The sequence below is a fragment of the Ursus americanus genome, chromosome 8 (genome assembly GCF_024610735.1).
Source record: "Ursus americanus isolate L20-20 chromosome 8, mUrsAme1.1.p, whole genome shotgun sequence".
Classification (NCBI taxonomy): Eukaryota; Metazoa; Chordata; class Mammalia; order Carnivora; family Ursidae; genus Ursus; species Ursus americanus.
In genome coordinates this window covers 43,019,749-43,045,797 of record NC_142134.1, presented here as the reverse complement: position 1 = coordinate 43,045,797, position 26,049 = coordinate 43,019,749, and the positions used below count along the sequence as shown (strand labels likewise).

The following is a 26,049-nucleotide window of genomic DNA, read 5'->3' as shown; positions in this document are numbered from 1 at the left end:
AGGCAGAATGTTGGCCCCCTAAAATATCTTGCCCTGTCCTAATCCCCAGAACCTGTGAATGTGACCTTATTAGAAAAAAGGTCTTGGAAGATGAATTAAGGATCTTGAGATGAGGTCATCCTGGATTATCTAATTTACCTTAAATCCTATGACAAGTGTCTTCATAAGACACAGAAGAAGAGAACACACACGCATAGGAGAAGGTGACAGGAAGACAGAGGCCAAGGTTGGAGTGATGTGGCCACAGGCCTAGGAATCCTCAGAGGCACCAGAAGCAGAAAGAGGCAAGGAAGGATTCTCTCCTGCAGCATTTTGAGGAAGTGAGGTCCTGCTAATACCTTGATTTCAAACTTCTGGCCTCCAGAAATGGGAGAGAATAATTTTGTTGTTTTAAGCCACCCGGTTTATGGTGATTTGTTACAGCGGTCTTGGGAAACTAACACAGAGGGCTGTGTATTTTCAGGGGCATCCCCCCAGGAATGGGGTAAACATCCCCAGTGAGCCACACCAGCACCTCTCAACATGGGATATGGAAACTATGTTGGGAATGGCAGCCACTTAGACCGCCCCGTTCTTAAGGAGGCAGTTCTGCCCTCGTGTAAAAATGTAATGATTTTCTTTTATTCCATTAAGTTAGAATACAGATGTTTTCGGTGACGACTGGTAAGCCAAGTGTGCTAGGGACCCCCCGGGGCAAAAGACTACAGATAGACCAGCTGAGTGTGTGTGTGTTGTAGAGAACACAATACACATCTAACCAGATTACCGAGTGAGGAGTTTGAAAACACTAGGTGACTCACGTATTAATGTGAGCGCGCAGGAACGTAAACATGCAGCGTTCTCTTCAAAGACGGCCACGTGACTGACAGAAGCAGTCATAGGCAAGTTATGCAAATCATCTCCCAGGTGGCAATGACATATTTACGCCTCACCATCATGCATGTGCTGTTGCCATGCACTGTGCCAAGAGGCTATTAAAGAAAATTCTTGGAGAGTTTCCACTCTGCTGTTGGTGAAGTCTTTCGTGTGCCTGTGACAAATGCATCAAACGTAAGAAGCAAATAAGTCACCGGAAAATAATGGTGGAATTTAAATCCACACATTCCGAGGCACAAATGAGTGATGTAAAACAACAACAACAACAGCGTCCCTGGTGAACTGGGCCGGAACCTACTGCCACGGCAGCACTAGTTCACTAGTCAATCTACCATATCAAAGAGCATGGTTCCCACAGGAAGGGGAAGAGCTTCTTGCAGAAAGGCAGAGGAAGAAGGGCAGGGATGAAAAGAATAGAAATGAAGAGATTCTCTTAAAAACTCTAAATCTCAAATTTGGAGGTCATCTTGTCTACCATCCCTACCTGAAGCAGGAATCTCTTCTTCCTCCTCCTTTTCAGAAGACAGTAGAAAATAAAGCATAATAATTATTACTATTTAATGAGTAATTCACTAGGTGCAAGATACTGTGCTGGGTACTTTACATGTATTTTCTCATTTAGTCATTATAATACTGCTATGAGATCAATATAAGCTCCCTTTTACAGATGAATATGGTTCACTAAAGAAACACAAATTGGTATTCATTCATTCATTTAGCCGTACATACCGGGCACATACAAATAGACCAAATAAATATACCAAATATACCAAAAACCAATCACTTTCAGTGACAGGAAAGTCAATACCCCAAAAAGCAATCTACTGGATTTTTGGACAGCTCTCATTCTTAGAAAGCTCTTTCTTATATTGATCTGAGAGGCATTGCCCTGTAACGAAGCAATAGGTCACTGTGGGGTCTTTGTCCACTTAGAACAAAATGAGATAAGAGGAAATGGTGAGTGTTAGGGGTTTACAGGAGGCAACTGACATTCTTGGTTTCTGATTTCAGCTAAGTGCAGTTTTTATACTAAACAACTTGTCTGGTTTTCATGTTAACCCTTATTCTTTGGGGATCACAGATGGCTAAATCCCATTAACCCAGAAAGAGAGATGTAGTCTTCCTTCCAAATAGTTTTGAAAAGCCCTTGATAGTTTGGAGGCACTGTCAGAGGACCATAAATGTGCCGCCCACATAAAAGTGAGTCTACGTGATGCCAGCACATAAATATCAGGAATAGTTATGTGTCACCGCCAGGAGGTCCATGAATACTGAGGCGATGAGGAGGACACATTTCAGAGCCTCCCTCGTATGTCCTCTCTTGGCAGCCTCTTACAAGAACGGCCTTCCAAGTCTTCAGAATCCCAGCAGCAGACCCTATTTTTTCCACTCCAAAAGGGAGACACTGGAAGCCAGGAGGCTGGGGATCGTGGCTCTGGGAGGATCCACTGTTTATTTATATCATAGAATCCTCCTGCCACAGGTCTGCAGAAGCCCGGGCCTTTCGCCGGGCAGCCACCCTACCCTGGAGCTCTGAGATAAACAAGATCATCCTTGTTAACAGGTTTTCTTTCTAAACCTTTGGGGGCCTTTCGGGAAATCTGTTTTTCTCAAAGAGTCTTTGGCCCTCCCCTGACTACTGTTTCCATCATTACTATGTCCAAACTGTAGCATGACCTGAGAAGTCGAACGGTAACCGATAGAATAATTGTTTCTGCTACAGGTTCACCTCGGAGACAGTTTGGGGTCAGTTCCAGACCACCCCAATAAAGCGGGTATCGCAAGAAAGCGGCTATGATAATCAAGTGAGTCAGGTGACTGTTTTGGTTCCCCGGTGTGTATAAAAGTTTACACGCTACTGGGGGCGCCTGGGGGCGCAGTCGTTAAGCGTCTGCCTTCGGCTCAGGGCGTGATCCCGGCGTTCTGGGATCCAGCCCCGCATCAGGCTCCTCCGCTGGGAGCCTGCTTCTTCCTCTCCCACTCCCCCTGCTTGTGTTCCCTCTCTCGCTGGCTGTCTCTCTCTCTGTCAAATAAATAAATAAAATCTAAAAAAAAAAAAAAAAAAAAAAAAACAAAGTCTACACACTCCCGCAGTCTATTAAGTGTGCCATAGCATCATGTCTAAGCAAGTGAGGTACGTGCCTAATTTAAAAATCCCCTATTGCTAAAAAATGCTAACCATCCTCTGAGCTTCCGGTGAGTCATCATCACTGAGCACAGATCACCGTAACACATACAAGAGTAATGAAAAGTTTGAAATACTGTGAGGATTGCCAAAATGTGACACGGTGACATGAAGGAACAAATGCTGTGGGGTAAATGGCATTGATTGACAGACGTGCTGGAGGCAGGCTCGCCACACTCTTCGGTTTGTAAAAAATGCAGTGTCTGCAAAATGCCATTAGGCCAAGTATGCCCGCACGTAACAAGAGCTGTGCCTGTACTAGTCTAACAAGGGTCACCCTTATTGAACACCTGCTCTATCGTATACCAGGCACCTTCCATGAAACCATTCCAGTGATTCCTCAGAACGGCACGGGTTTGGGAAGTCGTCCACGTTGCAGATGACGCCAAGTGAGACAAAGAGGCACTAAGAGACTTATGTCAATTACATGGCGGAACCGGGTCTCGACCCCAGATCTGTCTGATTCTACCCTCCTTCAAAAAAATACTACTAGCAAGAGCTCGCATTGTACCCGGTCATATTCTAAGCACTTTAGACATTTCACTCATTTCCTCCTCATAATAAGCCTATTTTACAGCTGAGGCAAAGCGGGGTTCAATCGCCTCTACAGGTCACGCTGCTAGCATAAGGGAGCGCTGGCTTTTGAACCCAGGCAATCTGATGGCAGAGGCCAAACCGCTAGTCTAAAGCACTAGCACTATTCCACTGCGAACTCAGTAAGACCAGTATTTCCCAGTGAGGCATCGTCCGCTCCCCTGCAGGCAGTCCGACTTACTCCCCTCGGTCTGCAGCCCACCTAGCTTCTGCTAGAGGACCAGGCTGGGTGTGCACACTGCTGTAGCATCCCTCTTTTGGGAAAAAGTAAATAAATAAGGAAACTGATGGGCAGGGAGGCTGAGGTTCTTCCCCAGGACCCCCTAAGCACGCAGTAGTAGGGTCGAGGTTACGAACCCCTGTCCTCAATCTGCTCGTGAATGATGAAAACTTCCCTTAGCTTTTCCGGGTAGGGTGAGACTTAGAGGAGCCTGGGAACACTTCTGCTCTTACGCAATGACTCAAGGTCATCCAACGGCGCGGGACAGTCCATGAGTGAGGCAACCGTCTCTAAGGAAGCCACAGGCCCCCTTCCCTAGTGCAGTGCGGGCTCCCAGCCTCCTCCTCGTCCTGGTGACTTGGCGTGGCAGCTCACCAGGCTGAGGCCAAGGGTGTTTATCTTCAAGATTGGAGGAAACCAAGCACCCCGTCCGCAGTTGAAAGCAGAAAGGGCCGCCTGCCAAGTCAAATTACGGCAAAGGACAACGGGACATTTCCCCCACAGGCCTGCAGAGGACCACATTCGGAGGGTCTGCTGTGGCCTGAGGGCTTCGCAGCAGGAACGGCAGGACAAAGAGCAGCGGCCAGCAGCTCCTACGCAGGTCTGGGACCTGGCAGAGACCAATCTGCCTGGCTTGTGTGACATAGTTTAAGCATTCTCCTGCCTCCTGCCTGTTTTCGTTCTCTAAACTGTTCACGTTGGAGTTACTTATGTACAATTAATAACCATCACAAGGACTATCAGGGTTCCTAATGATGACAACCACAGAAGATCTTTTATCTCGGTAGGGTCAGACCATCTCTGCCAAGCACGCAGGAAAACTCCTTCAAGAACGACGGCGCCTTTCTTTGGCGCCCATGTAGCCCCAGACACTGGCCGCCTGATGCTCTCAACATGCTACCTCGTTTACCTCTCATGATCACTCTGTATCATAGGGACTGTCTCCTGTTTCACTGATGAAGACACTGAAGGTCTGAGAGGTTGAGTAACTTGCTCATGAATGTAAATGGAAGACGTTGTATGTTTTCCAACCAGGCCATATTTATTGCCGCTTGAACCAAGAGGTGAAGTTACTACAGGCAGGGAACCACTGTGGGTCTTTCAGCCCTTTGGACAAGACTTGGGTGTAAATTATCCAAGAGACCAAATACATTCCACGGAACCTGACTCTGGGTTCCAGTCTCTGTAATTTCTTTCCTTTCTTCTATCTGGGGGCACAGCATCCACGGCTTTGTTCCTTTAGTAACAAGGGACCCTGACATACAGTGATGAAATGATACATTTGATCCTAGCTTCGCTACTGTGCAAAGAGCTAACAGACCGTGGTAATCCAGAGGGAATGCTTCTTGTGGAGAGGTTTGTGACTTTAAAGACACATTTCTCTCCAGAAAGATTCAGGATCAAAGAGATCTTTTTCTTTCTTCTGCTGACAAAGCTCTGAATCGAGTGAGAAAACTAGTAAAGGACAGCTTCATAGCCACCATCCAAACACACCACTCGGGGGAAAAGAACAGACAAAGGTCAGGGAGAGAACACTACAAGCCTCCAAGGAGGGAGAGAGAAATTGGCAACATGGCCAGGGCAGATTCCCAGTGGTGAGAAGCACCGGTCTGAGACAAAACTTTTCTCAGCTTGTTTCAATTTTTCCTCATTGACATGCACCTTGAATTTCCGGGTGGATGAATGCGAGTGTAACTCCTAACAGGCTATTCCTTTGCAAAGATGTTTGCGAACTGCCATCTCAGAAAAGTAACTGATGAGGGAATCCGGATTGAAATGTCCCCTGGCTGGTTCATTTCTCCCTCCACGGTTTCCAGCTCATCCCAGCAGGGGACTGGGTTTATTTTCTTTTCCCTAACGACCATGCTGGCTGTAGAGTATGGCTCTTGGGCTGTCAAGAACAGAAGTAGTACAGGCTGGGGGATCAGGATTAAGAAAACACAAATGGATCCTAGAGGTAAAATTACTTCCAAAAAAAAAAAAAGTCAGGTCCTGGCAGAACAATCTCTTCAGTATATTTGCTATTAAAAGAGAAAAAAAAAAAGTGGAAGAATTGGGAAAAAAAAGTCAGACCCAAAGTTACATTCATTCTTGTGAAGCACGGAGGAAATAATCTTTACTTTAACCAAAGGTCAGCAGGCAGCCGGTCCAGGTCTGGATGTAAACAGTTCTAATCCGAACTGCAAAGTGGTTTTTAAGAGTGTCAACAAAGAACAAAGAAAACAGTAGACTTTTTCAGGGAAGAAGGAGAGAAGAAAATGAGAGCAAGGCTTCCGAGGAGGGCAGCAGAAGTTACCCGTCTGAGAACCAGACTTCTGGGGGGAAAAATGCAAGGTCATCTCACAGATTCAGATGGAAATGGGCTCTGATGAGACAAACGCAGAGAAGTAAGGCCAAATAAGGCAAATGAGGCGAAAATAAGGCAACTCTGAATTCATTCGGCGCTGGCCTCCCAACCCCCATTAAACGGGCTGAACAGGTCTGAACCTTTCAGTTTCAAAAAAGTCTCCCCTGCACTCCACTCCAGGGTTAAAAAAAAAAAAATCAGATCAACTTCCCAGACAAGCAGAGGCTGGCTTAATGATTAAGAGAAACAAAAAGGATTAAATATCTGGCCTGGGAGAATTTTCCTGTGCAACCAAATGTCAAAGGCATCTCTCTGCTCTTCCCTCTCAAAAGGGCTTCTTCCTATGGGAAAAACACCCGGGCTAAGCCATTCAGTTTTTATTTTCTCATTCAAATTCCTCATTCAGGTCCCTTAGAGGCCAGGGGTCTACATGCCAAAAGAGAAAAATGGAGGGTTTCAACTCACCTTTTCCAGTGTGTGTCCGGGTCTCTCAAGGCAGCCGCAGCCCCAAAGTTCCCATGCCTTGTGGGTGAATCCAGCGGCTCCTGGGGCTGCTGGAGCAGTGACCAGGCTCGACCTTGGTGCACAGGTGCCTAAGGAAGGAGGAGGGCATTGGTTGGTCGAGAGCAGGAAACGTGTGACATCACAGGAGCCTCATAGATAAAACATTTCTGGGACCTTAGCTATTGAAAGAGTCAGTATAGGTCCCGCCCACCTGTCATTTACCTGAATACCTGCGAGCAGGTAGGTGGCGTCTCTGTGCGGACAAATGAATCAGTTAGAGCAATTTGCCCGTTGGAATTTACTTTCTTTCCTGAGCACAGCACGTGTCCAGCCCCGTGGACAGATCTGAACCTACAAGCCGGGTGGCTTTGGCGGCCCCCTCCTCCCACCCCTTCCCAAATAGCTGCCTATAAAAGAGTTAAAAAGGAAATTTAAACACGGAGACAGTGTTTGGGGGGCGTAAGAAAAAAGGAGTGTGAAGATCTATCGACTGCTTGGAAAATATTGGAGAGTTCCCCTCAAATGCCGCTCTGAATGGCATCCCTTTGAATGCCAAGTGCTTCTCTGTTCCGATATTAAAAATTGGAGGTGATGTTTCAAATTTATTAATTTTTTAAAAATCTAAGCAGGATACTGGTTGGCAGTTTCAAAGTCGAGTTTTCACATACTTTTTCCCTACACCCCCCCCAACCGGGTGGGAGGACAGCGTTTTAATTCCATATTGAGGAGTTTGTAAAACTCCGGCTGTTCCTTCCACGGCTTGCGGGGCAGTTAGTCACATGGCGCTGACAGTTCCCTCTAAGCCTGCAATTAGGAGCAATTTAAATGATTCAGATTTGAATGATCGTACAGTAATAAGGTGGCTTTGTCTGCTGAGTTACAGCCAGGAAGAAGGAGTCAGAATTATTTCTGTCCCAAGCGTGGTGTGTGACCCTGGACAAGTCACGGCGCTGCTTCAGCTCTTCCCGCAGGAAAAGTCGGTAACGCCAGAGTTCAGCAGCTGGGAGCTATTATGACTGACTCTTAAACCCTTTGGCATCTTCCAGAGGATTGTAAACAACTCCCTTCATTGTATTTAAAAGCTGTGTATTTCTGTGGTCCCCGTCCAGCATCTCCCGACCATTCATTCATTCTCTGGAATGTGCTACCTGGGGAAATTGTGGGTTCTTCCTCCCAGGAGATGGCCTGCTTGCCCAGAGACACATTTTTTTTCCCTTGAAGAAAAAAAAATGTGGATATTCCTATACCCGCCGCCCCGCTATTCTGTGTCCCTCTTCTGATCCAGGAAACCCTTTTGTTCCACGCGTTCTAACTTTGTACTGCTTTAGCGGGTTTTGGTCGGTGCGTGGGTAGGTAGGTTGGCGTCTTGGTTGGGGGAGGGGTGGAGGGAGGGGACTCAATGAGAGGGGGAGGGGGAGAAGAGGGAAGGAAGGAAGTCTTGATTCTGTTCTCTTGGCCTCACCTTTGGGCGCAGCCAGTCATCCTATACCTTCTAAAACGGCCGGGGAGGGAAGGAGGAGAAATTGTAGTCAAGGGCATGGGGTGCAGGGCCCGCTCTGGACACCTCACTAGGAGGAGGGCTGGCTCCTTTCCCCCAGCCGTCTCAGACGGCTCTATACCACCTTCCCCACCTGGGATCTGGGTGTACTTTGAAGAGAATGAAAAGCTTTAAAAAAAAAATCCCCATTCACGTTTTCATGCAATAGAAACTAAGGTTGGCTGGCGTCTCCTTTAGTATTAGCAACAGAAGAGGCAAACCCTTTTCCATGCGGGTCATTCAGCAAAAGGACTAGTCCCCAGCTTATACTCAACTGAGAAACATCAGCAAAGCAAAGGCTTCTCCTTCATTTGGACAGGGTGTCCCCTGGGCCCTGAGAAGGGCAGGGCAAGCAACCAACCTGCTGAATCATCTAGAAGGCCGAGCCTCCATCCGTCTTGAGGCCACCTGCCTTCTGTATGTGTCAGTCATGCCTCATCTTTTTCTAGGGCCTCCAAGTCTGTCCTGGGAGGGTGGAATCACAGACAGATTTTGGTTGGTTGGTTGGTTGGTCGGTTGGTTTTTTGGTGGGGGAGCTGTGAGGTGGGTTTAAGAATTGGTAGGAAGTGACAGTGCATAAGCTTTATCCAAAGGCCTCCAGGCCATGGGGCTTCACTTGGTGTATTCACAGACACTCGGCCTTCTGCATATATGGCCTGATGAATAAAAAATTAAGAACAAGAGTTGAAGCAGGAGTGGAATTCACTCCCTGGTGTGGTTGTATAAATGAAGAGAAAGAGAACAACAGTAGATGTAGTTCACACAGTCAGCCATCCTACGTGAGACACATCCTGGCACTCCTAGATTTAGAACAATCTCTAAAGGTTAACAAAGATCAGTACGGGCTTCTGCCCCATTAGGCTGTTGCATTATTAAGGAAGTGATATTTCTCAAGTATTGGTGAAAAGATAAAAGTAATAAACACAAAGGCTGACATTGAATAAGTGCTTGGTGGTGGCTCCAAGTACCGTGTACAACAGCCCTAAACACTAGGTACCATTTGCACTTAAAGTGAGAAAACTAGGGCATAGGGAGGCTGAGAATTTACTTAAGGGCAGCCCAGCCAGCAAGCAGCAGGCCCAGAGTAGTTTTAACCAGTGGAAAGAAGGGGAGGAGGGTTTCTGATCTCATGCTCCCCAGGCAACTTCTGGGACACTAATGAAACTTCTTACCCATCCTCTATTAGGAAGGAAGTATCTTGTGGAAGTAGCCCTGCGGGGTGTAAGTTTCTGGGAAGGAGTGTCTTCAGTTGCAAATGAATTGTTAATCTGGTTTATACATAGACTATATATGTATAGAACATATGCACAGATGCATATATTTATACATACAGTTATGAGAAAACACACCCTGAATACATCACTTAAAATCATCTTTTGGAATCCCGTCAAACCAACCCCAGGAATGGAAGATCAACTTGAGGGGCCCCTTTAGAATGATCAGTTGTAAGTCTCAATGACATCTTTTATGGTTATTTCTCTCTGTAACTTCAACAGTCTATCCCTTCAAAATCTGAACCTCTATTAGGACAGCCATAAGAACACGGAACTCCCTACAATTGGATAATATGAGACAATGTAAAATTGAGTTCCAGTACAAACCACGGCCATGATGGACAGTTGAGACTGGGTTGGCAAATACTAAATACACACCGTTCCATTCTTTCCCCCCACACCAGACAGGGGAGGCACTAGTCCTTGCTGAAGGGCCATGGCGCCCTTTAGCTGAGAGGTAACCTCAGAATCTTCAAGATGGAAGTCCAAAGACAGTGTAGTTTCTATGCCTCGTTTCACAGAAGATGGAGGGATAATCAGGAAAGGAAAAGAGTGGTGTTGACAGGTTGGGGAAGACTTCATGGAGCATGTATGGGACCTTGATGGGTTGGCGAGATGGTGGGAAGGGCACATGGTTCCAGACGGGGTGGCAGTGTAGATGGAGGCAGGGATGATCACAGCCTGTGTGTGTTGGGGAGGAAGGGGTGGTGGGGGGCAGGGGGAGGCCCAGGAAGGGGATCCACAGCATGCTACGTTTAGACGGGTAAGGTGGGATCAGATCATGAAGACTCTCAAGGGCTGACTGTCTTACGTCTTCACGGTGCCGCTGGCTACTACTCTCATGATGGATACACAGCTTTTTTAATTGTGGGAAAAAAAACAGGAAGAAGGAAATTCAGCATCTTGAGCACAGAGTAATTTATTAAGAGCGACAGTGTTTTAAGAGACCAACCGAAAAATAGACTCTTATATACAGCACACAGACTGGAGGTTGCCAGAGGGGAGGTGTGTGTGTGTCGGGGGTGAAGGAGGTGAAACAGATAAAGGGGATCAGAAGTACACTTCTCTAGAAAAAACAGAGTGACCATGTTTTCAGCGTGGAGCTGAATTTCCAGGAGATGCCATTTCGGCTACCTTCCGATCATCGCTCTCTTTAGAGGCACGCCTCCTTCGCAGTCGGTGTATCCCGTAAGCATGGTCGTCTGGAGGGACAGGTGGAACGCATTAGAAATCTCTCTGAGCTCAAGGTTGGGCCTGTCCTCGTTAACCAGCCGGCTCACTTGGGCTTTTTGATTAGTTTGAATTCTTTTATGTATCTTGACAGGGAAATCTAAAGGGGGAAAGGAGATCTGTTTTCAAAGCTCTTTCCTTCTAGATCGACACAATGAACGTTGGCGTTCTCAAGGATTCCTCCTGGCAATGAACCTATTGCTAAGACCGTGCCTCGTGATTTGTCAGAATTACTTTGCCCCTGTTTGCTTCCTTTTTTTTTTATGGCATATTTGTAGAGTTGTCTCAGATGACTAAATGCCACAACAAAACATAGTCCACATGATTTTAATAAACACATCTCGAGACAAAGCCACTTTGGCTGAAAGTACTCAGCATTATGAGATAGAATTGCTGTATACATTCCATCATCTTGGCCTCAGTTTTCTTTTTAAACTAGCTTAGCCCCAAATCTTTCATTGGTTAATGACAAGTGCTTAGCATGATGCAAATAAGCAGATCGCACAAGGGCAATTATGGAAAATAATAGTAATAATCACAACTCTCAGCTGCTGTGATAGATGCCGTCTGGCTCTGTGTATGGGGAGGAGATTCTGGTTCTCTCAAGAAACTCATGGCCTGTGTATTGCCTGGTGTGCAGACGAGCTTCTAGGAGCAGACACTTCTCTCCTTTGTGCGCTCTTTGGGGGAGAGGGAGTACCTCAGTTATTGGACTTGGCACCTGTTTTGTGAACCTGGCACATACTTGTGGCCGGCACACTCTGCTTTTGTGCACACACAGAAGGGCTCACTGCTGCGGTCTCTGTAATTATCACAAGGCAGGTATTCCACAAATGTAAATATCTTTATGTTCACATGACTCCACTCCTGCATAAACCAGGTGGGTTAATACATGTTTTGGGGACAGTTGTCACTATTTTGGAGGTTGTCATGTCTTTGTTTCTTTATTGGTTCCTTCTTATGCAGCTATAACGATTGACCCGATGCCATACACCAAAGATATAAAATATCTCTTTTCCTTGTTAACTTTGGCCTCATGCTAAGGGCTTCCACGTCCTTGTAGATGACCCCTCCAGCATCCTCGACCTCCTCAACTAAGAGCATATTTACCTCTGCTCCTCTTAAGCTGCTGGTTCTTTTTCTTTTTTTAAGATTTTGTTTATTCATTTGAGACAGAGAGAGAGAGAGAGAGAGAGAGCGAGCATGAGCAGGGGGAGAGGCAGAAGCTGACTCCCCACTGAGCTTGGAACCGTTGAGCCGGGAACCCAACATGGGGCTCCATCCCAGGCCCTGGATATCATGACCTGAGCTGAAGGCAGACACTTAACCATCTGAGCCACCCAGGCCCCCCTAAGTTGCCGGGTCTGAGGGTCATGCCTTGGATCTTCTTATCACCTCCAAATCTTCCATTGCAAAAATATCCGAGGAAGCCATTCTCTGCTGTGTTCTCAACCATTCTGGTTTTTCACTGCCTTCCTCAAACTTTGCCTTCTTCTCTGCATTGACTGTGGTCCTTGGGGCCTGGAGGCTGCCCCAGAATACCTGACCCATACTGTTTTCACTTCCAGCTTACCTGGCCCCGATTCCACTTCCTTGCCAGCATCTTCGACTGCCTAGTGACCTGCTGGGACTGTGGTGCTAGCCTTCTCTCTTCCCATAAGCCTGAAGCCTGGTGCCACTATTTAGGGATGTCCTACAGTGCCTGCTGTACTCGTCACTCTCCTTGGCACTCCTGGTTGGTGTCTCTTCCTTCCCTCTCGGTGGTGACCCCACCTTCAGTTCATTCTCCTTGCCTGGCCCTCAGGCTGTTCATGATCTAGCCCCTGTCTGCCTATCAAAACTCATCAACATCTTATCTTTCCCATCCATAGAACACCGTCCACCTTCCAGACCTGGGGTTCCCCGAGTCCCTGTGTCAAAGAGGAGCACTGCCTCACACCCCCATTTCCACAGGAAAGTAGTTTCCAAAGCAAGCCCTGACCAGCTCTATACTTTACTCACTCCACCTCTGGGAGTCCTGACTGGAAAGTGGGAAAGAACAACCAGGTAAGCTCAGCTTTCTCACCCCTTTCCTGTCTTGGGAGTGAGCCAGACTTTCCCTTGCTCTGAGTCTTTTCTGGGCAGATTTCTGTCTAAGAAACTGCAACACCCAAGTCTGCCCTGTCCCAGGGTCTTCAAGCTCTGTTTTCCCTTGTTCCAGCTGTTGGTCTCCACATTAGCCATTACCATTTAAAAGCTGGTATCTTTGACTCCATAATTATTCTTTTGAATTTTTCTCAAATTATCCCAAACCCAGATGGGAAAGAGGCACTGTTTACCATGGTTCTCCTTAGATACTCAAATACCTGACTGCCTCTGGTTCTCATAGCAATCAGCGTCTCTCACTTCCAGGCTCTTACCATGTGATGCCCCCCCCCCCAACACTTACTGTGCATTGACTGACAGTATGCACTTTATCTGTGTTCTCTTACAGGATCCTGGCAGAAATCTCAGGAACTAACTCTACTTAACAGATGAAGAAACTAAGTCTCTGAGAGGTGATGTAACTTGTCTGACATGCCCAGCTGACTACAGGCAGACCTGAGACTCAGGTACGACTCCTCCCTCAGCCTGGGAAACTCCTCCTCCATCTGCAGGGCTCAGCTCAAACGCCATCTCCTTCACAGAACCTTCCGTGACCTCCCCGGGTCTGTGCCTGCCTCGTGCTCGCCACACACTCTACTTCAGCAAGTATTTCACGGATTGCCATTTTTAAAAGACCATCTCCTCTCTAGACAGCCAGGTAGGGAACACAGATTTTCGTAGACCCTCAGGACTCAGCCCAGTGCCAGGAAGGAACTTAGCCCAATGCCTGTGATAAATATTAGTTAAAAGAACTAAAGATGAATACAAGACAAGGGGAGGCAGAGGCGATGGAGAAACTCAGGTCAAGTTAAATCTTGAGGTTCCCCTTCCCTCTCCCAGCACTCTGGGCCTGTTGACTTGGGAAAGGGAGCTGATTTTATCCCATTGAATGTTACAGTAATGCTACATTCTAGATATTCATTACTCACTCATTTATTCTTTCACTCACTTATTCAACAAATTTATTAAATACCACTAATATGCAAGTCGATATCAAGGATAAGAAGTATCTATTTTCAGGAACTCATAGTCAAAGGAAAAGTAGGGTTTAAGACCAATGATTAAACAATCAAAGGTGGAAATTGCCATAATAGAGGAGTGGCACAGGTGCAAGTGCATGAAGGATGGGATGGGCTTGTTTCTTCTTGTTTAAAGGCTCCAAGTTGTTAAAAACACTTGCCTGAGTTTGCCCAGCTAGTAAATGGCAGGGCCAATACTGGAGTGTAGTCTTCTTGATTTTAGGGCTCATCATCTTCCCAGGTGCCTGCACAGCCTCATCCTGGCCCTTAGCTATGTAGGGGACCTGTAAGAACAGGATCCTAACCTGCTTCTAGATTCTAAGTGTGTCACCCCAGAGAATCTGTGGCCTCTTACATCTTACAGCTCTACGGTCTTCACATTGTAGGGGTAGGTTCTCTGAGAGGGTAGAAAGACTAAGTACTTCTCACTTGCGGTCTCAGAGTTTCATGACCACAGTCAGAATTGCTGGCACCTTGGGAAGAATCTGAAAAAGACCCATTCTCTGCAGGTGACGGAAACATCTGTAGATATTGACATCTGTAGAATTGAAATTCCTTGAAGGTGGAGTTAATCTACTTCAGTAAACTATTCTTAAAGATCCCCACCTCAAACCTCATAAGCTTTTGAAGCATCTGGTGTAATTTAATTTCCTTTTAATTCCATTTTCTGTGCCGTCAGACCTCAGTGGAAAACAAATTACCATTTCCTCACCACAACCTTCCAATATATTTGCTGTCTTTTCTGCTGTCATATAGAGTCCAGGCCCAAGGGCCTGACCTTTTCAAACTTTTTCCTGAGAGAGTTGAAAATTCATAATAACTAATAACATAAAGTGACTTACAGATACACACACAAAAAAATGTCCCAGCGAGATGGAGTGGAAAAGGCAAAATCAAGAGGGGAGTCATGTTGCTGGGCTCCTCAGGTGTGATAAGTGCAGAAGAAGCCAACTTTCTCGGTGGGGAAGTACTTCGCTTCTTAATGAACTTTCGCTTCCGTCCAAGAAAGGACAGGTCCTCAAAAATGGGGACCATTGCCAAGAAGCCTGTCCTTCAGTTCTCCTAAGTCAAAGAATATAGGAAAGAGAATATCATGAAGACCACTCACCATTAAAGAGGAGACAGCCTCTTGGTCAGATTCTGACTAACAGAGTCTCAGCAAAGGAAAGTTCATTTGACTTTTCTCGAATCATTAACAGATGAAGGCACTCCTTTTCAACTTGGATGATGAACCTGGATGGGTGCTTCTCAGGCCTTTCTTAGAGCTGAGTTCCATGGCGACCTGTCACTCTTCCATGACAAGGTGCCTGGAGTAAACAAGGGTAGACTTCTTGGTGGTCATGAAGCCACAGTGAGGTGGAGCAGTGGACCTGGGTTTGGACGATGTGGAGGGAGGGCTTCCCCATGTCCAGTTCTGGGGACTCTGCCCCACGAGCAGCCATCTCCTCCCAAAGTCAGCGTGGAAGCTGTACTTCCAGTCCAAAGTTTGCATAATCACAGAGTAATGAATACTTTAACCTAGTTCCTTTGCCAATTATGAGACCGTGGGGTGGTTATCATCATAGACCTTTTGTGGAGCCCCCATTACTGAGTAGCTCAACTAATCCTGAGTTGGAAATGTGGACTTCAGCTGCAGCTGAGGGGCCAAAGTAGAGGTAAGAGAGCAGGAAATCACTCCCCCTGGGACGTGAGAATGTCTGAGAAGAGGTCTGCATTTTGCATTCAAATCCATTCAGGCCAGTTCACTGAGCATTTATGGAGAGTTAAGAGCCAGGAGCAGTGTTATTAACCAGTCTGGGTAATAGAGGCCCTAGATTTCCAAGTTCCTTGTTTGTACTGTCTTAATTTGAGGCTTTGTCAATATCAGTGCTGGCCATCAGCTCAGGTGGCCGGGCTGGTTCTTCTGGTTCAGGTTGTCCCCCTGAAGTGGTGCAGTCCGTTTGGCAAGAGGAGAGGCCACCCTTCCAGTCCAATCCCACTTTCTCTGAGTTGCCCCAGGAGGTGGACTGGAAGTGCAGCTTTAACATGCCCTGCCACAGGCATATTCACACCCCCATGTTAGGTGACTCTCACTAAGGTGTCTCCGCAGGGTGGCCAGTCCTTCTTGGTGATCTGGCCGCACCTGGATCAACACTGTTCATGTTCCGTCTGCCCATTACACTTGCAGCTGGACTACAGTGTGAGTGTGGCAGCAAGCCAGGTGTACTGGGAGCTGCTCTTCAGTGTCAGGGAGCTGCGAAGTTTTAGCAGAGGGACAGCAGTGGTGCCAGGATGTCCCTTCCCCATCTCTGCCCCTAGGGCCTGCTGCATGCACCAACTCATTTGAACTTGAAGTTAGAAGATCTGTGATGTTCCTGGTCTACCTTCAACCCGTTTCAAGGCAGCAAGGTATCTCCTCCAGGATAAAGAAACCAGCAATCACATGCCAGGGGTCACTGACAGGTCAGTCCCAAGTGTCAGTCATCTCAAAGCCAAACTCTTTAAACTCATTACCATTATTTCTCCCTGTACCCCATCCTCTCCCCCACAAATCTACCCATTCTGTAGAATCTGTACCCCACCTATCCTCTTTACCCCTGCTTAAATGGCTGACTTCTGTTAGCACCATTGTCCTCCTCTAGAAATGATCACATGAGATTTCATAGACAAGCAAAAGTGGATCCTCATCAGGAAGTCTTAGGATTCTGCTAGTTGATGGAAAGAGGGACAGAATGAGAAACAAAAATCAGGGTCTGCCAATGTACATGCCAAAAGTTGGAAATGAAATTAACCTCTGCAGTGATCAGGGATAAATCCAAAGGTAACAAGTGATCTCTGCTGTCTATGATCTTTTTTTTTTTTTAAAGATTTTATTTATTTATTCGACGGAGATAGAGACAGCCAGCAAGAGAGGGAACACAAGCAGGGGGAGTGGGAGAGGAAGAAGCAGGCTCACAGCAGAAGAGCCTGATGTGGGGCTCGATCCCATAACACCGGGATCACGCCCTGAGCCGAAGGCAGACGCTCAACCGCTGTGCCACCCAGGCGCACCCTCTGCTGTCTATGATCTTGATACAGCCATTAGGGAGTTTGTCTGGGTCCTGGGAGAAACAGATGCCAAGATATGATGAAACATGCAAAGACTTTATTAGGGATAATACCTGTGTGGGTGACATAGGGCAGGAGCTGGAGAAAGGTTGGGTGAGCACATGAAGAAGTATAATAATGTCTTTGTTGAATGAATGCATGATGAACAAGGTTCAGTTTGGAAAGGGAAAGAGAAAAGAAACATTTGGACACAAAATGATGTGAATTAGCAAAGTTGCTACTGGGTTATAGGTAAGGCAGCTCTTCAGCTGGTATCCACCATGTGGCTGTACCAGGTATTTACTCCTGACATCTTGTCTGACTGGTCTGGTCTATTATTGGTTGATGCCTGTGCTGTACTGATTTTTAATATTTTGAAAATGACCTCTGGTTGCATGGGTTATCATACTGCCTGGAGTATTTGGCAATGGTTTCACAAATGGAAAATTTATTTCTGATGGCCTTTTCATTACAACCCAGGGCTATCATATGTATTAACAATTCTTATAGATGGTGGTGGTGCAGAAACAAAGGAACTGCCAAAATTCATTTGTTGTTCTGTGAATTTGTTGAAGGGCAGTTTACCAAATTTGTGGTATATTCATTCAAAGTTGCCAGTGAGCTGCTGGGTTTTGTTCTATTCTTCCTGGGAAAGAATGAATGTTACTCTTTCCCCATTGCCCCACTAAAAATATACTAGCAACTAAAGCTGGTGCACTTCTTATTTATTCTTTTATCATAAGCACAGTATCCCCTCTTTAAATAGGAAAATGTTTGAAGAAAAAATGAACTAAGACCATGAAAAGTGACTGGTCATTAAAGTTTTTACACTCACAAAATGCTGAACTAATGAGGAGTTTTTACACTCACAAAATGCTGACCTAATGAGGGAAAACTGGTGAAATTTCTAGACTTAAAAGCCTGGTAGACAAGAGACAGAACCAGCAGAGCCCATGCCAATATGGAGTGTGGAGGCGGGAAGAAGCAAGAGAAAGTGACCCAGGAACTCAACAGAGATTGGTGAGGACTGAATTCCCACAGGCAGTGGTATTGGGGTTCAGGCCAAGTTTAACTAGATCTCCAAAGAACACCTGATATCTGGAATATACTTAGACTATCTGGATTTGTTTGGTTTTTATAACAAAAAGTGAACGAAGAATATCAGTCTGAAGTCTGAGACAGAGTTAACTTGTCTTTCATATAATGAACTAGAAAGTAAATTCTCCTGGACTAAGGATTTATGCTCATGTCTGGGACGAGGTTGAACCTCTTGGGTGGGGATGGCAGGCTGTGGTCATCCCTTCTAAGAAAGAGTGATGCAAGGACAGGAAACTAGAAACAATGACACTATGAATGTATAGCATTGCAGGAGAAGTGACATGCTATCGTGTGTGCATTTAAATTCCCCTTCCAGGGGGCTCCTGGGTAGCTCAGTTGGTTAAGCATCCGACTCTTGATTTTGGCTCAGGTCATGATCTTGGGGTTGTGAGATCGAGCCCTGAGTGGGGGGGGGGGTCTCTGCTTGAGATTCTCTCTCTCCACCTCCCTCTGCCCCTCCCCCTGCTCTCTCTCTCAAAAAAAATAAATAAATAAATATTTAAAATAACAATAAACTCCCCTTCCAGATTAATGAAGTGGCTAATTTTCCAACATAGGGCACAAACTCTCTCTCAGAGTTCTAGTCATTGCTTCCATTCTCCTATGTGATAATGGCTCCACCCCTCCCATTGAAACACACACTATTACTAGCACTGAGTATTGCACTATCTCTGTGCTCACCTTTGGAATGGCCCCTTTAGGAAGCTGTTTTCGATGACCTGATATGACCATGACACCTGTTTTCTGCCCAGACTGCCACAGTGGCCCAAAGTCACACACAGCCCTCTTCCTTCTTCCGTGCACAGGGCCTGCAGGAAAGAATGGCTAAAATTCCCTGCCTCTTCTTGTGGCAGGCAAAGACAGAAATGAGATTAGGCTAGAGACCAGAAAATGCAAGAAATTCAGACTGGAATATCCTGCTTCTGAGAATGGTCAAACTTTTGAAAATTAGGAAAAAGAAAAAGTTTTAAAAAAATCAAATCCATAATAAGCAAATTAGAGAGAAGAAATAAGACTAAGTATGTCCACCATCATGTTAAATGAAGAACACGGCATTTCCTTCCCATTTCTTCAAAACTGTGCATCCTCAGCCAAGTTACCAGTGATGTCCCTATTGCCTGATCCATGATGAGTCTCAACCCTAATCTCCTGCTTCCCCCTTTTACCTCACTCCTACCACACTGGCTTCCTTGCTTTCCCTTGTACACGCCAACTATACATCTATCTTACAACTTGGTATTGGCTATTCTTTCTTTCTGAAATACTCTTTCTCCAGATGTCCACATGGCCGGCTCCTTCCCTCCTTTAATTTTTACTCAGATGTCACCTTCTCAATAAGACCTATCATGACCACTCTATTTATAGTGACAAACCTCCCTGTTGCACTCCCAATCCTACCTACACTGCTCTTCTAGTTTATTCCATGGCATTTAGGACCTCCAAAATGCTTTGTTAATTGCTTATTCATTATGCATATTGTTTATTATCTGTCTGCTCCCATAGACTTTCTTGAGGGCAGGGATCTTTGTTTTATACACCAATGTCTAGAACCGAGTCTAGGCCATAGTAAGGTGCTCAATAAATATTTGCTGAATAAGTAAACACCAAGGCTTTCAAACAAAAAATTCAACTGAATGCTATTAAAGTGATGAAATAAGGGCAAAGTAGGGCGAATGCAGAGATGAAAAGGTCAGAAATAGGATACTAACATCAGCAAAAATGGAATTGAAATTTAAAATCATTAAACAAGGCAAAAAAAAAAAAAGACATTCCGTCATGATAAAAGACACTTTTTATAAGAAGATATTACAGTCCGAAGCTACTTTGAATTAAACACCAAAGCATGCATCAAATATCAGACATCTAACTATGTAAAACAAGCATTATGAGAAACAGAACAACAACTTGATTTTTTTAAAAAATACAATTCCGGTGGGTAACTTCAGGATGTCAGTAGAATGACTTTGGAATTGTGGCCACAAAATCAGACCAAAAGAGATATGCAAAATTAATGAGAGGTAATTTAATGATCTATTAAGAGTTGTTGAAAGAATATTAAAATAATTGAGAATAGAGCCAAACAACAACAAAGGTGAGCTGACTGTTAACCAGTGCTAAAATAACTTCTCCCTCCTCACAACCTCTGGCTGGTTTGCATTACTCAGCAGAGAGTTAAGGGAGAATCCAGGGAACCTGGATTATAAAATCACCGCAAGACTCGGGAGTCGCCATTAACTAGTGAAGTGGAAGCTGACGAGAGTGAAGGGCTATGTCCAGAACTGGATTAGCAAAACTCCTCCCATATTCTAGTGGTAGGTGGAGTCACAAGGCCCACTCAAATTTAAAGGGATGGAAAATTAGTTTCTAACTCTTGATGGAAAGTAGCAAGCTCACACTGAAAGCATACGGGATGGGAATTGGGTATGGTAGCCATTTTGGAAAATACAATCTACTTCAATAGATAGTTGGAATACTTAAGAAGAAAACTTAATATGTTATCTTTATACCACATAATTTATAGTGCAGTTGGAGATTTTAAGGAAATTTAATAAATTAAGTTATAAAAGTACCATAAAAAGGAACTGTATTTTTTGCTAGATTTACAGATTAAATAATAATATTTGTCAATTAAACTCAAAATTTCAGTTAATGGATTTCTCTTAAAATGTTAAAATCTGGAAAGAGCATCACTCACACCCTAAGAAAAAGAAAAAGTAGAATAATCTACATAATTATAACTGTTCTGGGGTCCATTAAAGAGCTGAGGTTGTAGGGCAACCAACTAGCCTGAAATCGAAGAAAAAACAGGCACCTCCAAGGAGAAATATAATACGAGTACTAGCTAATGTGAAGCAGAGTATGAAAGTAAGACAGATTTTCCATAAAAGCAGGTAAGAAGCCTCCTGCTAAAATTTGCAAAGAATTTCTAAAGTTAAGTTTGGGCTATCATGAAAGCATAGACATCCTGGCAGCAGCAGATTAAAGAGAATTCACATGCAATCACAGACCATACCAGGTGCTCATGAAAAATATTGGGGCAGCATAGAAGATGAGAGAAAGCCTTCCTAATGGTTCAGACCTGTGGAAGGAAGATGAAAAAGCAGACTTCTCAACAGAAACTATGAAAGCCACAGGGTATGGAGGAACACCTTTCAAATAATGAAAAGGAAACACTATAAACCCCCATTTCTATACTCAGTGAAAAGCCTTTCAAATGAAGGGAAATTAAGATTTTTTCCAATAATCAAAGACTGAAAGCATTCATTACCAATAGACAGGAACTACAGGAACTCTAAAAGGAAATTCTTTAGGCAGAAGCAATATGAGACAAAAACTTGGATTTACACATAAAAAAAAAAGGCAGGGTGCCTGGGTGGCTCAGTCCTTAAGCGTCTGCCTTCGGCTCAGGGCGTGATCCTGGAGTCCTGGATCCAGCCCCACATCAGGCTCCTCCGCTAGGAGCCTGCTTCTTCCTCTCCCACTCCCCCTGCTTGTGTTCCCTCTCTCGCTGGCTGTCTCTCTTTCTGTCAAATAAATAAATAAAATCTTAAAAAAAAAAAAAAAGGCACCAGAAATGGCAAAAATAAATGGACTGTGGAAATCGGTATACTTAACACAATTTTGGGAGCACACAGACCTCTAATCTAATCTGATTTCACAGGCTACTTTATCTTGCCCAAACTGCCCTGAAGAAAACTTAGCATTCCAAAATATAAGAATGGTTATTTATGTGTTATCTGGGGGAAAAGGCAACTTAGCTAAGGAAGAATGAGATTGGGACCAAGGTTATAAAAGGGCAAAATTTTTTATTTAAGTGTGGTCAAGTGTAAAAAAGTAAGTAGTGAGGATAAGAAAAACCCAAAAAAATGAGATGAATATTGAAAGTATACAGTTAGGGGCACCTGGATGGCTCAGTTGGTTAAACGTCCAACCCTTGGTTTTGGCTCAGGTCATGATCTCAGGGTCCTGGGATCGAGCCCCACACTGGGCTCCAGGCTCAGTGCTGAGTCTGCTTCAGATTCTCTCTCCCTCTGCCCACCCCCCACCCCCACTTCACTTGCTCTCTCTCAAATAAATAAATAAAATCTTTAAAAATTAAAAAAAAATTTAAAAAAGAATATACACAGTTTTAAAAAGCTAAGGAAGTATTTTAAAACTTAACACTTTAATAATTTAAAATTTAGTTAATAAGAAAGTAGCCCCAGAATAATGTTTTAACCCACAAGCCACCCTCAAAAGCACCAAAAATTTTATATAAACTTGATATATCTCTTTGGACTGTTTTGGAAAATTCTGCAGAAAGAAAGCAGTAAGGACATAGATGAATTAAATAATTATTTTTATTTTTATAACAAGTTATATAGCACTTGCTATGTGCTAATTTTTATTTTAAATACTTTACAAATATAAAATAATGTAATCTTCATAAAAGCTCTATGAAGTAGACACCATTATCATTCATATCTTACAGATGTGCTCACAGTCATATGGTAAAGTGAAGATTTGGAAGTAGACGTATATTCTCTGAAGTCTTTGCTTTCAAGCTCTATGCCACGCTGCCTCCCAATGCCATCATTGGGCAAAACCCTACATTTCTGAATCCAGAGAATTTTCATATGTCTGTGAAACATTTATAAACCCTTAAACCTGGCTACAAAGAAAACTTCAGCTAGTTCAAAGAGTAAAAATATTAATGATTATGTGGTCTGATCCTAATTCACTGAATAAGAAAGAAAATGACCAAAAAATTGACTACTTGGAAATTAAGAAATACTTAGATGACATTTGGCTCAAAGAAGAAATTAAAGGGAAATCACTGACCATCTTGAAAGCTACGAAAAGGGGAACTTTATAATATACTCAAGGCTCTACGAAGATTGTATCAAAAATTTTATGGTCAAAATGTCCTTGTGAAAGAATGAAGATGAGAAATAAAGAAATTAAAACCACATTCTAAAAAATTATTTAAAAAAAAACCCGAGTGATTAATAAAGTCAAAATCTTAAATTAATGAAGTAGAAAGAAAAACAGAATATGTAAATAAATTTAAAATCTTGTTATGTTAAAAATGTACACATTTACTAAATAAGCTTGATTTTTAAAAAGAAGAAAAAGCAAAATTATAAAAGTTCAGGAAGTAGAAAGAACAGATTAAAATGACCAAAAGTATTAAAAGGGAACATAATATGAAACTTTATGGCAGCAAATTTTAAAACTGGAAAAAACATTGGAAAAGAAGAGGAAAAACTATTTTTTTTGCAGATGACATGATTGTAAACCTAGAAAACCCAAAGGAATCTAGTAAAAAACTCCCAGAATTAAGAAGAGAATTTGGTAAAGGAGATGGATCTAAAACTACAAAAAACCAAAACAAAACATCAGTAGCTTTTCGTTACTCTGGCAATAAGAACAGGAAGGGAAGAGATCCATTTAAAACAGTGAAAAAGAAACCCTTGTGAAATATTTAGAAATAGATACAACAAAAAAAGAGGAAATAAACAACAAAGTCACACTAAAGTATGTAAAAGGAGAAATGAAGAAATGGAAAGACGTACCAAATTCTTGGATGAGAAGACTGAATGCCATAAAAATTACCCCAAATTTCAACAGTGTGGGTATTTTTTGTGTTTGTTTTTGGCAATTGGGTAAAGTGAGCCTAAAGTTTCTACAGAAAAATAAATACCAAAGACGAGACAAGTAATTTGGGAAAAATAGAGATAGGGCAGGCTACTTCCTCCCCAGTTATTCAAACTATCTATGAGGCCATTATATTTAAGCCAGCAGCTTCCTGGATCCCAGTTCTGTAGCACATGCAAGAACACAGTACAAAAATATGAATGACAAAGACAAAGAAAAGCAAAACTCTTATAAGAAAATCTGGTAGATTATACATATGATATTGTACAAGAAAACTTTTCTGATAAAAACTGAGAAGTCAGAAGTTACAAGAGAAAAGACAGATGTATTTAACAATAATAATTATAATTTTTAAGGCAAAAGTATTAAAATATCATTGTGACAGATTTGCAGAAATATATATAATGCAGATAATATATTTAATTTTCATAATATACAAAGATTGTAATTTGACAAGAGAAGCAAGAATAAGCCAATAGGAAAATGGGTAAAGAATATGAATGGGTATTACACAGAAAAGCACGTCCAAATGCCAAGAAACGTGCCAATAGCCTCAAATTCACCACAAGGGAAAGGATTGCAAACTGAACTAACAATGAGATGTAAGACTGCCTAAAATTTAAAAGATCTGCAACACTTATCACTGGCAGGGCTGTAGGAAAGGGAGTATTTCATGCAGTGTGAATGGAATGAGAAAATGTTATAGCCGGAACGCTGGGTTGGTTCAGTCAGTTAAGCACCCTACTCTTGATTTCAGCTCAGGTCGTGATCTCGGGGTTGTGGAATTGAGCCCTGCATTGGGCTCTGTGCTGGGCATGGAGCCTGCTTGAGATTCTCTCTCTTCCTCTCTCTCTGCCCCTCTGCCCACCCCCTCTTAAAAAATTAATTTTTAAAAAATGCTATAACCTCTTGGGGAAGCAGTATGGTGATGTGTATTGAAATTTAAAATATTATACTCTTCAGGCCGGCTGTCCTTTTCCTGAGAACCTCTCAAGGAGAAACAAAGTCACCAGAACAAAAGGGTTCCTAGAAAGGTGTTTTTTGGAGGGTGAGGAGTTATTTTAGGTTTTTGGAGGGGTTTTGTTTGTTTGTTTGTTTGGGGTTGTTTTTTGTTTGTGTTTTTGTTTTTTGTTTTTGCAAATTATTTGTAAAAGCTACAATGTGTTTCTAGGAATAGGGGAATGGCTAATAAACTATGGAATAGCCATATGATGGAACCATGTAGCCATTCTTCTAGAAGAATGATTCAGAGATGTGCTGGGTGACAGGAAGAACTTCAGAAGGTGTTGTTGACGAGTAAAGCACAATGCAGGGGAAAAAATGTGTACCATGCGTACTATGGTTCTATTTTTGTAAAATAAACAATGATCAGAAAGCACTTGTATGTGTACGTGTGTGTATGCATGGGTATACTACTATACAGCTGTCGGTAAAAATGGGAAAGATACATATTAGACTATTAATATGAGTTATCTGGGTAGATGGGTGGGTTGGGAATCAGTGTGTGTGGAAGAGAAAAAGAGGCACCAAGCCAAAAAGGAGAAAACAAAAAGACCACCCACACATGACCACACACTTGTACCTATGCTGGAACTGAATCACATACGTGCATTTGTGAAAATGTATGTGTGCTGTTCAGATATAAAGAACTCATCGGGTCACTTTGAGGGTTTCTGCCTCACAGGTAACGTCTTCCAAGCCAGGAAAATTTGCCATTCCATTCGTATTTCTGCACCAACACATTCTCCAGGCAAGAGTTTCTGATTCTGGGATTCTCATATTTAATTCTAAGACTTCCCCTACATCACTTAGTATTCTTCTCAGAAATAGCACTCAGAAAGTCTCCAGCAACCTTCTGGAAATGGATATCCTTTGGTATTTCTACCTCTATCCTTTCTTGACTGCTGGGTTAACCTTTCTAAGTAACTCGGATCACACAATTCTGGGCAGAAGGTGAAGGGTTCCACCACGGGTACCTGGGAAAATGACCAATTCTTTAGATCATACATCTTCAAGTTATAGACTTGTCTAAACCGTGAACTTCCTCAGGAGCCAATGTGAAGTAAGATACAAGAAGCCAAAGGCTAACTTGAGATACCTTTAGTCAGCCCACGCTGTTCACTGCTCACGACGCCCTCGTCCCCTTGTGTTTATAGAATGTTTACTGGTGTACATTCCACGCTCACATCTGTCTGCCTCCTTCAGCCTCCTTGTGGTGGGGCAATTTCCTTCATTTCAAAGGAAGCTCCAGGTGCAGGGAGGACTCTAGGGGTGTGGCCCCGCCTCGGAATCTGGCTCTTTGCTCTCCTAAAACATGTACTCTCTTCATCTTATCCCA

General features: G+C 43.6%; 1 protein-coding gene and 1 pseudogene across 5 annotated transcripts in view; both read right to left on the bottom strand.

The window, feature by feature from the left end:
* LNX1 (ligand of numb-protein X 1) overlaps positions 1-26,049 on the bottom strand; it is a 198,890-nt gene that overhangs the window by 108,344 nt on the left and 64,497 nt on the right. For 3 of the 5 annotated variants that reach the window (XM_045816007.2, XM_045816006.2, XM_087864134.1), the window contains one exon: positions 6,688-6,815. The gene's annotated coding sequence lies outside the window, so the exon portion shown is untranslated. Of the gene's footprint in view, positions 1-6,687; positions 6,816-8,624; positions 8,729-15,018; positions 15,912-26,049 lie in introns of those variants that run through there. The other 2 variants (XM_087864135.1, XM_087864136.1) reach the window with 2 other exon arrangements.
* The window catches only part of LOC148109573 (uncharacterized), a 47,258-nt pseudogene continuing 39,806 nt past the window's right edge, over positions 18,598-26,049 (bottom strand).